This window comes from Budorcas taxicolor, chromosome X (genome assembly GCF_023091745.1).
Source record: "Budorcas taxicolor isolate Tak-1 chromosome X, Takin1.1, whole genome shotgun sequence".
NCBI classification, from domain to species: Eukaryota; Metazoa; Chordata; class Mammalia; order Artiodactyla; family Bovidae; genus Budorcas; species Budorcas taxicolor.
Window position 1 is genome coordinate 72,316,331 of NC_068935.1, and position 15,629 is coordinate 72,331,959.

Below are 15,629 nucleotides of genomic sequence, written 5' to 3' on the forward strand. Positions count from 1 at the left end.
TTCCATATATTTTGGCATCTAATATTACTGCTAAAAGTCTAGAAAGTTTATTATCTTAGTGATTTAAAATATTTTGTGACGAAGACTTGAAACTTCTAATCCAGCTCTGAGAATATAAAGAAATACTATGATTTACAACAAACAAATGAGCAAAAAAAAAAAAAAGGAAATTAATATGTGATACAGTATTACTAAGAAAATAATTTAGATATTAAGTGAAAATTGCAGCATTATTCCAGTGATTTATTTTCCAACAAATCATTTTTTTTTGTATTACCTATTTTTATTTGCTACTGCTGACCGCCCAAACTTCAACGTTCTTGATTTCCATGTTTTATGATTTATGTTCTTAGTAGATAATCATTTCAAAAGTTCTCAACCAATACCTTCCATATGTCAGGCTTGATGATAAGGAGCATGATGATAAAGAGTCAGATCACCTTGTGTTTAAATTCTGACTCTCCCAATGTATAGGAGTGTCTTCAGGGAAATTCCTGATTGACTTTAAATTTCAATTTTATCATCTGTATAAAAGGACAAAAGATATAATACTGAAAGATGAGCCCCCCAGGTCAGGATGTGTGCAATATGCTACTGGGGAAGAAGAGCGGAGGACAACTACAAATAGTTTCAGAAAGAATGAAATGGCTGGACCTAAATGGAAGTGCTGCACTCAATATGCCAGCAAATTTGCAAAACTCAGCAGTGGCCACAGGACTGGGAAATAGATGAGGAAACAGTGGAAACAGTGTCAGACTTTATTTTTTTGGGCTCCAAAGTCACTGCAAATGGTGACTGCAGCCATGAAATTAAAAGATGCTTACTCCTTGGAAGGAAAGTTATGACCAACCTAGATAGTATATTTAAAAGCAGAGACATTTACTTTGCCAACAAAGGTCCGTCCGGTCAAGGCTATGGTTTTTCCAGTGGTCATGTGTGGATGTGAGAGTTGGACTGTGAAGAAAGCTGAGCACCGAAGCATTGATGCTTTTGAACTGTGGTGTTGGAGAAGACTCCTGAGGGTCCCTTGGGCTGCAAGGAGATCCAACCAGTCCATTCTAGAGGAGATCAGCCCTGGATGTTCTTTGGAAGGAATGATGCTAAAGCTCAAACTCCTGTACTTTGGCCACCTCATTTGAAGAGTTGACTCTTTGGAAAAGACTCTGATGCTAGGAGGGATTAGGGGCAGGAGGAGAAGGGGACGACAGAGGATGAGATTGCTGGATGGCATCTGATGGACGATGGACATGAGTTTGAGTGAACTCCGGGAGGAGTTGGACAGGATGGACAGGGAGGCCTGGCGTGCTGCGATTCATGGAGTCACTAAGAGTCGGACATGACTGAGTGACTGAACTGAACTAAACTGAAATGAACTGAATTGGAAATGATGCTCAGTTGTGGATGTGTCTGGTAATGAAAATAAATTCCATTGCTGTAAATTGGAATAGTAGTAGTACTACATAGGAACCTGGAATATTAGGCCCATGAATCAAGGTACATTGGACGTGGTTAAGTAGGAGATGGGAAAAGTGAACATCAACATCTCAGGAATCAGGGAACTAAAATGGATGGGAATTTTTGAATTTTATGACCATTATATATATTACTTTAGGCAAGAATCCTATGAAAGAAATGAAGTAGCCCTCATAATCAACAAAAGAGTCTGAAATGCAGTACTTGGGTGTAACCTCAAAAATGACAGTGATCTCAGTTCATTTCCAAAGCAAACCATTCAATATCACAGTAATTCAAGCCTATTCCCCAACTACTGATGCGAAATAAACTGAAGTTGATCAGTTGTGTGAAGACCTACAAGACCTAGAACTAATGCAAAAAAAAAAAAAAAAATCATCATAGGGGATTGGAATGCAAAAGTAGGAAGTCAAGAAATATCTGGAGTAACAAAGAAGTTTTGCCTTGGAGTAAAAAATGAGGCAGAGCAAAGGCTAACAGAATTCTGCCAAGAGAATGCACTGTTTATAGCAAACACCTCTTTTCAACAACACAAGGGGTGACTTTACACATGGACATCACCAGATGGTCAATATCGAAATCAGATAGATTTTATTGCTTGCAGCTGGAGGTGGAGAACCTCTGTACAGTCAGGAAAAACAAGACCTGAAGTTGAATGTGGCTCATATCATCAGATCCTTGTAGCAAAATTCAAACTTAAACTAAAAAACTTGGGGAAAACAGCTTAAATAAAATGCACTATGAATATAGAGTGGAGATGATATATAGGTTTAAGGGATTATATCTAGCAAATAGAGTGCCTGAAGAACTATGGACAGAGGTTCATAATATTGTACAGGAGGCAGTAAATAAAGCCATCTCAAAGAAAAGAAATGCAAGAATGCAAAGTGGTTGTCTGAGGAGTCTTTACAAATAGTTGAGGAAAGAAGAGAAGTAAAAAGCAAGGGAGAAAGGAAAAGGTACACCCAACTAAATGCAGAATTCCAGAGACTAGCAAGGAGAGACAAGGAGGCCTTCTTCAAAGAACAATACAAATAAATAGAGGAAAACAACAGAAGGGGAAAGACTAGAGATCTCTTCAAGAAAATTGGAAATATCAAGGGAACATTTCACCCATACACAAGCACAATAAAATACAGAAACATTCTAAACCTTACAGAAACAGAAGAGCTGGTAGGAATACACAAAACTGTACAAAAAGAGATCTTAGTGACTCAGATAACCATGATGATGTAGTCACTCAACCAGAACCACACATTCTGGAGTGTGAAGTCAAGTGGGCCTTAGGAAGCATGGCTGCCGATAAAGTTAGTGGAGGTGATAGATTACCAGTAGAACCATTTAAAATCCTAAAACATGGTGCTATTAAAGTGCTTCACTCAATATTTCAGCAAATTTGGAAAACCCAGCAGTGGCTACAGGGCTAGAAAAGGTCAATCTTCATCCCCATTCCCAAGAAAGTGAAAGTGAAGTCACTCAGTCATGTCCGACTCTTTGCAGTCCCATGGACTGTATGTAGCCCACCAGGCTCCTCGGTCCATGGGATTTTCCAAGGCATGAATACTGAAGTGGGTTGCCATTTCCTTCTCCAGGGGATCTTCCTGACCCAGGGATCAAACCCAGGTCTCCTACATTGTAGGAAGACGCTTTACCATCCAAGCTACCAGGGAAGCCAAGAAGGGTAGTTATAAAGAATGTTCAAACTACTGGACAATTGCACTCATTTCCCACACTAGTAAGATTATGCTCAAAATCCTTCAAGCTAGGCTTCAGCATTATGTGAAACAAGAACTTCCAGATATACAAGCTGGGTTTAAAAAAGGCAGCGGAACCAGAGTTCAAATTGCCAAAATTCACTGGATCATAGAAAAAGCACATGAATTTCAGAAAAACATCTATCTCTGTTTCATTTACTACATTAAAGCCTTTGATGGTGTGGATCATAACAAACTGTGGAAAATTGTTAAAGAGATGGGAATACCAGACCATCTTGCCTGTTTCCTGAGAAACCTGTATATGGGTCAAGAAGCAACAGTTATAACGTTATATGGAACAACTGACTCGCTCAAAAATGGAAAGGACTACAACAAAGCTGTTTACTGTCATCCTGTTTATTTAGTTTATACGCAGAGCACATCATGCGAAATGCCAGGCTGGATGAGTTACAAGCTTGAATTAAGATTTCTGGGAGAAATATCAACAACCTCAGAAATGCAGATGATACCATTTTAATGAAAGAAACTGAAGAGGAACTAAATAGCTTCTTGATGAGGATCAAAGAGGACAGTGAAAAAGCTGGCTTAAAACTCAATATTATTGAAAAAAAAAGCTAAGATCATTGCATCCGGTCCCCTCACTCCCTGGCAAATAGAAAGGGAAAAGGTGGACAGATTTCCTCTTTGTTGGCTCTAAAATCACTGAGAAATGTGACTACAGCCATGAAATTAGATGACTGCTTCTTGGCAGGAAAGCTATGACAAACCTAGACAGTGTGTTAAAAAGCAAAGACAAAGATGGACACAACTTTTGCTAACAAAAGTCCATATAGTTAAGGCTATGTTTTCTCCAGTATGTATGGATGTGAGAGTTGGGCCATAAAGTATCAGCACGCTGAAGAACTGATACTTTTGAAATGAGGTACTGGAGAAGACTCTTGACAGTCCATGGGACAGCAAGTAAATCAAACCAGTCAATCATAAAGGAAATCGATACTGATTATTCATTGAAAGGACTGATGCTGAAGCTGAAGCTCCAATACTTTGGCCACCTGATGCAAGCAGTCGACTCATTGGAAAAGAACCTGATGCTGGAAAAGATTGGAGGCAGAAGGAGAAGGGGGTGACACAGGATGAGATAATTGGGTGATATCACTGATTCAATGGACATGAACTTGGGAAAACTCCAGGAGATTGTGAGGGACAGGAAAGCCTGGCATGTTACAGTTAATGGGGTTGCAAAAAGTTGGACACGACTTGGTGACTGAACAACTACCCTTGATGTTGTAAGGAACTTTTTAAAACATACCCTGCTTCTTCACGTCTTTGCTGGAATACTGTTTAGAATGCCATCCTGAACTGGACAAATGTAGTTTAGTGCAAGATTTTGTATTTGAACTAAATCTTAGCTTTGACCACAGTTTAGCAATCCTATTTTACATACCTCATCTTCTCAAAGATTTATGTTCCTCATGAGCATAGAATCTTTTCCCCCTTAAATTCCATTTCCTTACCTCATCCTTTAAGCTGATGACTTCAAGTTTTTCTTTATTAAGTACATAGAAAACTGAATCTTATCTTCCCTATCTTCATCTAAAAATGTTATTTATGTTTATAATTTTCACTCCTTCCTTTTCACTCCTTCCTCTTTAATCTGTGTACATTATTTTTCTTGAGCCCCAATAATCTTCCTACACTTATTCCCTGATTCTTTATCCAGATCAATATTTCCTTTCCCCTTAGCTCCTTCTTTATATTCTGCTTTATGAAAGCACATATTTTCCTATTTCAAATAATCTGTTTGATTTTTGCCACTGTTGTTAATTACTGCTCTATTTGTCATATTTTAGCTGCCAAGCATCTTTGATTGAGCTATTTGTACACAACACCTTTCTTTCATTGCTATTGACTATTTCTAAATCTAGTTTCCTTTTCCTGTTTTTCAAGGAAGTGGCCTTCCCTCTAGCCAAAGCTAACGTTCAGGTGTTTCATACTTTTATTTATTATTTTCTTAGTATCTGAATAGATAATGGAGACATACATGCCAAAAATCAAAACATTGTAAAAATAAATATGTAAAGAGTTCTGGTTCCCCAACTCTATTCACATCCACTGTGTTTTACCATCCTCACACACGAAATAGGACATTATTTTCTTCCATCTTTTTTGAGGTATACTTAACAGTTAATATTATATATATTTAAAGTTAATAACATGTACACATTATGAACTATTAACCACAATCATTCTAATTAACATACAATCAAATCACATGGTTATCTTTTGTGTGTACCTGTGCATCCAATGATAAAATTTAGAAACAACCCTCTTAGCAGATTTCAAGTGTACAATATTAATTATTGTCACATTGTTGGACATTAGATATCTAGAACTTATTCATCTTACAAAACTGAAACTTTGTACAACATGAATGTTACCCCACTTCTTCCTCCTTTGGTGAGCATTATTCTACTCTCTGTTTCAGTGAATTTAACTAATTTAGATACAATATATAAGTGAGATCATGTTGTATTTGTATTTCTGTGTATGACTTGTTTCACTTAACATAATGTCCTCTAGATTTATCCATGTTTTCATAAATGGCAGAATTTACTTATTTTTAAGGCTGAATAATATTCCATTATATATATTCATCCACTTACTGAAATTTAGATTATTTCTCTCACTTGGCTATATTGAAAATGCTGAAATTGACATGGAAATGCAGGTGCAAGCATATCTTGAAGATTCTGATTTCATTTCCTTTGGTCTTATACATAGATTGATGAATTATAAGGGACTTATATTTTTAATGTTTTGAGAAACTTTCCTTTTCATGTTTGATTTTTCTGACTTTTAATATGCTTTTAAATTTGGATTTCTAGTATAACTCACCTGTGAAGTCATCTGTCCTAGGCTTTTCTTCATTGGGAAGGTTTTGGTTGCTGATTGAATCCTTATTTGTTTATTGGTCAGTTCAGGATTTGTATTTATTCTTGATTCAATTATTGCAGATTCTATGTTTCTAGGAATTCATAAATTTATTTTCAGTTATCCAACCTGTTGGTATATAATTGTTCATGGTGATCTGAATGAACCTTTTTATTTCTGAGGTATTAAATATATCATTTATCATGAGTCTATATTTTACCTTTAAAAAAACAAACTAAGTTTTGATACTTTTTAATTTTAAATCTCTATTTGATTTATCATTGCTATAATTTTTAGTATTTCTTTATTTCTGCTAACTTGGCATTCAACTTATTAATTTTTAGGTTCTTCAGATGAACAATTACATTGTTGCAGTTCAGTTCAGTCACTCAGTTGTGTCCAACAGTTTGTAACATCATGAATCACAGCACGCCAGGCCTCCCTGTCCATCACCAACTCCCGGAGTTCACTCAGACTCACGTCCATCGAGACAGTGATGCCATCCAGCCATCTCATTCTCTGTTATCCCCTTCTCCTCCTGCCCCCAATCCCTCCCAGCATCAGAGTCTTTTCGAATGAGTCAACTCTTCACATCAGGTGGCCAAAGTACTGGAGTTTCAGCTTTAGCATCATTTCTTCCAAAGAAATCCCAGGGCTGATCTCCTTCAGAATGGACTGGTTGGATCTCCTTGCAGTCCAAGGGACTCTCAAGAGTCTTTTTCAACACCACAGTTCAAAAGCATCAATTCTTTGGTGCTCAGCCTTCTTCACAGTCCAAATCTCACATCCATACATGACCACTGGAAAAACCACAGCCTTGACTAGACGGACCTTAGTCAGCAAAGTAATGTCTCTGCTTTTGAATATGCTATCTAGGTTGGTCATAACTTTTCTTCCAAGGAGTAAGCGTCTTTTAATTTCATGGCTGCAGTCACCATTTGCAGTGATTTCAGAGCCCCCTAAAATAAAGTCTGACACTGTTTCCACTGTTTCCCCATCTATTTCCCATGAAGTGATGGGACCGGATTCCATGATCTTCATTTTCTGAATGTTGAGCTTTAGGCCAACTTTTTCACTCTCCTCTTTCACATTCACCAAGAGACTTTTTTGTTCCTATTCACTTTCTTCCATAAAGGTGGTGTCATCTGCCTACTGAGGTTATTGATATTTCTCCCGACAATCTTGATTCGAGCTTGTGTTTCTTCCAGTCCCGCATTTCTCATGATATACTCTGCATATCAGTTAAATAAGCAGAGTGACAATATACAGCCTTGACGTACTCCTTTTCCTATTTGGAACCAGTCTGTTGTTGCATGTCCAGTTCTAACTGTTGCTTCCTGACTTGCATATAGGTTTCTCAGGAGGCAGGTCAGGTGGTCTGGTATTCCCATCTCTTTCAGAATTTTCCACAGTTGATTGTGATCCACACAGTCAAAGGCTTTGGCATAATCAATAAAGCAGAAATAGATGTTTTTCTGGAACTCTCTTGCTTTTTCCATGATCCAGCAGATGACGGCAATTTGATCTCTGGTTCCTCTGCCTTTTCTAAAACCAGCTGGAACATCTGGAAGTTCACGGTTCATGTATTGCTGAAGCCTGGATTGGAGAATTTTGAGCATTACTTGACTAGCATGTGAGATGAGTGCAATTGTCCAGTAGTTTGGTCATTCTTTGGCATTGCCTTTCTTTGGGATTGGAATGAAAACTGACTTTTTCCAATCCTGTGACCACTGCTAAGTTTTCCAAATTTGCTGGAATATTGAGTGTAACTCTTTCACAGCATCATCTCTCAGGATTTGAAACAGCTCAACTGGAATTCCATCACCTCCACTAGCTTCGTTCATAGTGATGCTTTCTAAGGCCCACTTGACTTCACATTCCAGGATGTCTGGCTCTACGTGAGTGAACACACCATCGTGATTATCTGGGTCATGAAGATCTTTTTTGTACAGTTCTTCTGAGTATTCTTGCCACCTCTTCTTAATATCTTCTGCTTCTGTTAGGTCCAGACCATTTCTGTCCTTTATCGAGCCCATCTTTGCATGAAATATTCCCTTGGTATTGCTAATTTTCTTGAAGAGATCTCTAGTCTTTCCCATTCAGTTCTTTTCCTCTATTTCTTTGCATTGATCGCTGAGGAAGACTTTCTTATCTCTTCTTGCTATTCTTTGGAACTCTGCATTCAGATGCTTATATTTTCCTTTTCTTCTTTGCTTTTTGCTTCTCTTCTTTTCGCAGCTATTTGTAAGGCCTCCCCAGACAGCCATTTTGCTTTTTTGCAATTCTTTTCCATGGGGATGGTCTTGATCCCTGTCTCCTGTACAATGTCACGAACCTCCTTCCATAGTTCATCAGGCACTCTGTCTATCAGATCTAGGCCCTTAAATCTATTTCTCACTTCCACTGTATAATCATAAGGTGTTTGATTTAGGTCATACCTGAATGGTCTAGTGGTTTTCCCTGCTTTCTTCAATTTAAGTCTGAATTTGGTAATAAGGAGTTCATGATCTGAGCCACAGTCAGCTCCTGGTCTTTTTTTTTTTGTTGACTGTATAGAGCTTCTCTATCTTTGGCTGCAAAGAATATAATCAGTCTGATTTCGGTGTTGACCATCTGGTGATGTGCATGTGTAGGGTATTCTCTTGTGTTGTTGGAAGAGGGTGTTTGCTATGACCAGTGCATTTTCTTGGCAAAACTCTATTAGTCTTTACCCTGCTTCATTCCACATTCCAAGGCCAAATTTGTCTGTTACTCCAGCTGTTTCTTGACTTCCTACTTTTGCATTCCAGTCCCCTGTAATGTGGATAAGGCAACGGCACCCTAGTGCCGGCACCCTAGATCACTCTAGTACTCTTGCCTGGAAAATCCCATGGATGGAGGAGCCTGGTAGGCTGCAGTCCATGGGGTCGCTAACAGTTGGACACGACTTAGTGGCTTCCCTTTCACTTTTCACTTCATGCACTGGAAAAGGAAATGGCAACCCACTCTAATATTCTTGCCTGGAGAATCCCAGAGACGGGGGAGCCTGGTGGGCTGCAGTCTATGGGGTCGCACACAGTCAGACACGACTGAAGCGACTTAGCAGCAGTGCCAGTAGCCCCTATAATGAAAAGGACATCTTTTTTTTGTGTTAGTTCTAAAAAGTCTTGTAGGTATTCATAGAACCTTTCAACTTTAAGTTCTTCAGCATTACTGGTTGGGGGATAGACTTGGATTACCATGATATTGAATGGTTTGCCTTGGAGACGAACAGAGATCATTCTGTCGTTTTTGAGATTGCATCCAAGTACTGCATTTTGGACTCTTTTGTTGACCATGATGGCTACTCCATTTCTTCTAAGGGATTCCTGCCCACAGTAATAGATATAATGGTCATCTGAGTTAAATTCACCCATTCCAGTCCATTTTAGTTTGCTGATTCCTAGAGTGTCGATGTTCACTTTTGCCATCTCCTGTTTGACCACTTCCAATTTGCCTTGATTCATGGACCTGACATTCCAGGTTCCTATGCTATATTGCTCTTTACAGCATCGGACCTTGCTTCTATCACCAGTCACATCCACAGCTGGGTATTGTTTTTGCTTTGGCTCCATCCCTTCATTCTTTCTGGAGTTATTTCTCCACTGATCTCCAGTAGCATATTGGGCACCTACTGACCTGGGGAGTTCCTCTTTCAGTATCCTATTATTTTGCCTTTTCATACTGTTAGGGCTGCTCCAGCAAAGCACAGCCACTGTTCCTTACCTTGGCAGGGGTATCTCCTCACCGCCGCCTTTCCTGACCTTCAACGTGGGATGGCTCCTCTAGGCCCTCCTGTGCCCATGAAGGCATTGCCCTTGGACGTGGGGTTGCTCCTCCCAGCGGCTGCCCCTGGCCTCGGGAGCAGGGTGGCTCCTCCCTGCAGCCACCCCTGGCCTCCGGAGCAGGGTGGCTCCTCCCGGCTGCTGCCCCTGACCTCAGACGCAGGGAAACTCCTCTTGGCCTTTCCTGTGGCGTGGCAGCCTGGCACTCTTGGCCGCTGCCCCTACCCTCGGACGTGGGGTAACTCCTCTTGGCCACTGCCCTTCGGGCATGGGGTCCTCCCGGCTTCTGCCCCTGACCTCGGACGTGGGGAAGCTCATCTCCATCGCACTTAGTGCACTGGTCGCAGCCACTTACGCTTAGTGCCATTACATTCTTTACTTGAGATCTTTCTTCTTTCTCAATGTAGGTATTTATTGCTACAAACATCTGTCTCACTACTTCTTTTATTACACACCATAAGTTTCTGTATGTTATGTTTTTGTTTTCATTTGTCTCAAAACAGGTCTTAATTCCCTTTTGATTTCTTCTCTGATGCAATGTTATTTCTATGTATTTGTGCATTTTTAAAGTTTCTGGCTGTTATCGACGTCTAGTTTATTCCAGTGTGGTCAGAAAAGATACTTGGAATGATTTTGGTGTTCTTAAATCTGTTCAGACTCTTTTGTGGCCTAACATTTGATTTTTCCTGAAGAATGTTCTGTGTGTGTTTGAGAAGAATGAGTATTTTGCTATTGGTGGTAATTTCTTCTTTTAGGTATGCAAATGAAAGGGCTCTGTCTGTCCGACTTTTTGAGACACCATGAACTATACAGTCCATGGAATTGTACAGGTCAGAATACTGGAGTAGGTAGACTTTCCGTTCTCCAAGGTATCTTCCCAACCCAGGGATCAAACCAGGATCTCCTGAATTGCAGACAGATTCTTTACCAGCTGACATATCAGGGAATCCAAAGAGTACCTATGCTGTTAGGTATATTTGATCTACAGTGTTCTTCAAGCCAGTTGGGATTTAAAAATTGATTTTCAGTCTAAATGTTCCATTATTTTAAGTGCAATATTTGATATATCCTTCTCTTACTGTTCAATAAAGTTCAGTCACTCAGTCGTGTCCGACTCTTTGGGACCTCATGAATTGCAGCAGACCAGGCCTCCCTGTCCATCACCAATTCCAGGAGTTCACCCAAACTCTTGTCCATCGAGTCGGTGATACCATCCAGCCAACTCATCCTCTGTCGTCCCCTTCTCCTCCTGCCCCCAATCCTTCCCAGCATTAGAGTCTTTTCCATTGAGACAACTTCGCATGAGATGGCCAAAGTATTGGAGTTTCAGCTTTGGCATCAGTCCTTCCAATGAACACCCAGGACTGATTTCCTTTAGAATGGACTGGATGGATCTCCTTGCAGTCCAAAGGACTCTCAAGAGTCTTCTCCAACACCACAGTTCAAAAGCATCAATTCTTCGACACTCAGGTTTCTTCACAGTCCAACTTTCACATCCATACATAACCACTAGAAAAACCATTGCCTTGACTAGATGGGCCTTTGTTGGCAAAGTAATATCTCTGCTTTTGAATATGCTATCTAGGTTGGTCATAAATTTTCTTCCAAGGAGTAAGCGTCTTTTAATTTCATGGCTGCAATCACCATCTGCAGTGATTTGCCCCCCCCCCCCAAAAAATAAAGGCTGACACTGTTTCCACTGTTTCCCCATCTACTTCCCATGAAATGATGGGACCAGATGCCATGATCTTCATTTTCTGAATGTTGAGCTTTAAGCCAACTTTTTTGCTCTCCTATTTCAATTTCATCAAGAGGCTTTTTAGTTCCTCTTCACTTTCTGCCATAAGGGTGGTGTCATCTGCATATCTGAGATTTTTTATATTTCTCCTGGCAATCTTGATTCCAGCTTGTGCTTCTTCCAGCCCAGCATTTCTCATGATGTACTCTGCATATCAGTTAAATAAGCAGGGTGACAATATACAGCCTTGATGTACTCCTTTTCCTATTTGGAACCAGTCTGTTGTTCCATGTCCAGTTCTAACTGTTGCTTCCTGACCTGCATACAGATTTCTCAAGAGGCAGGTTAGGTGGTCTGTTATTCCCATCTCTTTTAAGATTTTCCACAGTTTATTGTGATCCACACAGTGAAAGGCTTTGGTACAGTCAATAAAGCAGAAATAGATGTTTTTCTGGAACTCTCTTCCTTTTTCCATGATCCAGCAGATGACGGCAATATGATCTCTGGTTCCTCTGCCATTTCTAAAACTAGATTGAACATCTGGTATTTCATGGTTCATGTATTGCTGAAGCCTGGCTTGGAAAATTTTGAGCATTACTTTACTAGCGTGTGATATGAGGGCAATTGTGTGGTAGTTTCAGCATTCTTTGGCATTGCCTTTCTTTGGGATTGGAATGAAAACTGACCTTTTCCAGTCCTGTGTCCTCTGCTGAGTTTTTCACATTTGCTGGCATATTGAGTGCAGCACTTTGACAGCATCATCTTTCATGATTTGAAACAGCTCAACTGGAATTCTATCACCTCCACTAGCTTTGTTTGTAGTGATACTTTCTAAAGCCCACTTGACTTCACATTCCAGGATATCTGGATCTAGGTGAGTGATCACACCATCGTGATTATCTTGTTCATGAATATCTTTTTTTGTACAGTTCTTCTGTGTATTCCTGCCACTTCTTCTTAATATCTTCTGCTTTTGTTAGGTCCATACCATTTCTGTCCTTTATCGAGCCCATCTTTGCATGAAATGTACCCTTGGCATCTCTAATTTTCCTTAAGTGGTCTTTAGTCTTTCCCATTCTGTTGTTTTCCTCTATTTCTTTGCATTGATCGCTGAGGAAGGCTTTCTTACCCCTCATTGCTATTCTTTGGAACTCTGGTTTCAGATGCTTATATCTTTCCTTTTGTCCTTTTTTTTTTTTTTTTTTCTTCTCTTCTTTTCACAGCTATTTGTAAAGCCTCCCCAGAAAGCCATTTTGATTTTTGCATTTCTTTTCCATGGGAATGGTCTTGATCCCTGTCTCCTGTACAATGTCAGGAACCTCATTCCATAGTTCTTCAGGCACTCTATCTATCAGATCTAGGCCCTTAAATCTGTTTCTCACTTCCACTGTATAGTCATAAGCAATTTGATTTAGGTCATACCTGATTGGTCTAGTGGTTTTCTCTACTTTCTTCAATTTCAGTATGAATTTGTCAATAAGGTGTTCCTGATCTGAGCCAGTCAGCTCCCAGTCTTGTTTTTCCTGACTGTATAGCACTTCTCTATCTTTGGCTGCAAAGAATATAATCAATCTGATTTTGGGGTTGACCATCTGATGATGTCCATGTGTAGAGTCTTCTCTTGTGTTATTGGAAGAGGTTGTTTGCTATGACCAGTGAGTTCTCTTGGCAAAACTCTTTTATTCTTTGCTCTGCTTTATTCTGTATTCAAAGGCCAAATTTGCCTATTACCCTAGGTGTTTCTTGACTTCTGACTTTTGCATTCCAGTCCCCTATAATGAAAAGGACATCTGTTTTGGGTGTTAGTTCTAAAAGGTCTTGTAGGTCTTCACAGAACAGTTCAACTTCAGCTTCTTCAGCGTTACTGGTTGGGGCATAGACTTGGATTACTGTGATATTGAATGATTTGCCTTGGAGACGAACAGAGATCATTCTGTCGTTTTTGAGATTGCATCCAAGTACTGCATTTTGCACTCTTTTGTTGACCATGATGGCTACTCCATTTCTTCTAAGGGATTCCTGCCCACAGTAATAGATATAATGGTCATCTGAGTTAAATTCACCCATTCCAGTCCATTTTAGTTTGCTGATTCCTAGAGTGTCGATGTTCACTTTTGCCATCTCCTGTTTGACCACTTCCAATTTGCCTAGATTCATGGACCTGACATTCCAGGTTCCTATGCTATATTGCTCTTTACAACATTGGACCTTGCTTCTATCACCAGTCACATCCACAGCTGGGTATTGTTTTTGCTTTGGCTCCATCCCTTCATTCTTTCTGGAGTTATTTCTCCACTGACCTCTAGCAGCATATTGGGCACCTACTGACCTGGGGAGTTCCTCTTTCAGTATCCTATCATTTTTCCTTTTCATACTGTTCATGGGGTTCTCAAGGCAAGAATACTGAAATGGTTTGCCATTCCCTTCTCCATTGGACCACATTCTGTCAGACCTCTCCAATATGACCCACCCATCTTGGAGGCCCCACAAGTCATGGCTTAGTTTCATTGAGTTAGAAGGCTGTGGTCCGTGTGATTAGATTGACTAGTTTTCTGTGATTATGGTTTTTGCGTATGCCCTCTGATGCCTCTTTTTTTTTATAGATCTTTTTTAAAATATAACTTTATTTCTTTAATTAGAGGTTAATTACTTTACAATATTGTAGTGGTTTTGCCATGCATTGATATGGATCTGCCACATGTGTACATATGTTCCCCATCCTGAATTCCCCCTTCCACTTCCCTCCCCATCCCATACCTCTGGATCATCCCAGTACACCAGCCCCGAGAACCCTGTCTCATGCATCGAAGGTGGACTGGAGCTCCATTCCAAATATGATAATATACATGTTTCAATGTTATTCTCCCATATCATCCCACCCTCACCCACTCCCACAGAGTCCAAAAGACTATACTATACATATGTGTCTCTTTTGCTGTCTTGCATACAGTATTATCATTAATATGTTACTAAATTCCATATATATCCGTTAGTATACTGTACTAGTGTTTTTCTTTCTGGCTTATTTCACTCTGTATAATCGGCTCCAGTTTCATCCACCTCGTTAGAACTATTTCAAATGTATTCTTTTTAACAGCTGAGTAATATTCCTTTGTGTATATGTACCAAAGCTCTCTTATCCATTCATCTGCTGATGGACATCTAGGTTGCTTCCATGTCCTGGCTATTATAAAGTGTGCTGCGATGAACATTAGGGTACAAGTGTCTCTTTCAATTCTGGTTTCCTCGGTGTGTATGCCCAGCAGTGGGATTTCTGTGTCATAAGGCAGTTCTACTTCCAGTTTTTTAAGGAATCTTTACACTGTTCTCCATACTGGCTCTATTTATTTGCATTCCCACCAATAGTGAAAGAGGATTCCCTTTTCTCCAACCCTCTCCAGCATTTACTCGTTGTAGACTTTTGGATAGCAGCCATTCAGACTGGTGTGAAATGGCACCTAATTGTGAGTTTGATTTGTATTTCTCTGATAATGAGTGATGTTGAGCATCTTTTCATGTGTTTGTTAGCGACCTGTATGTCTTCTTTGGAGAAATGTCTGTTTAGTTTTTTGGCCCATTTTTTATTGGGTCGTTTATTTTTCTGAAATTGAGCTGCAGGAGTTGCCTGTATATTTTTGAGATTAATGCTTTGTCTGTTGCTTCATTTGCTATTATTTTCTCCCATTCTGAAGTCTGTCTTCTCACCTTACTTACAGTTTCTTTCGTTGTGCAAAATCTTTTAAGTTTAATTAGGTCCCATTTGTTTATTTTTGCTTTTATTTCCATTACTCTTGAAGGTGGATCATAGAGGATTCTGCTGTGATTTATTTCTGAGAGTGTTTTGCCTATGTTTTCTTCCAGGAGTTTTATAATTTCTGATCTTATGTTTACATCTTTAATCAATTTTGAGTTTGTTTTTGTGTACGGTGTTAGAAAGTGTTCTTGCTTCATTCTTTCACAGTTGTTGAC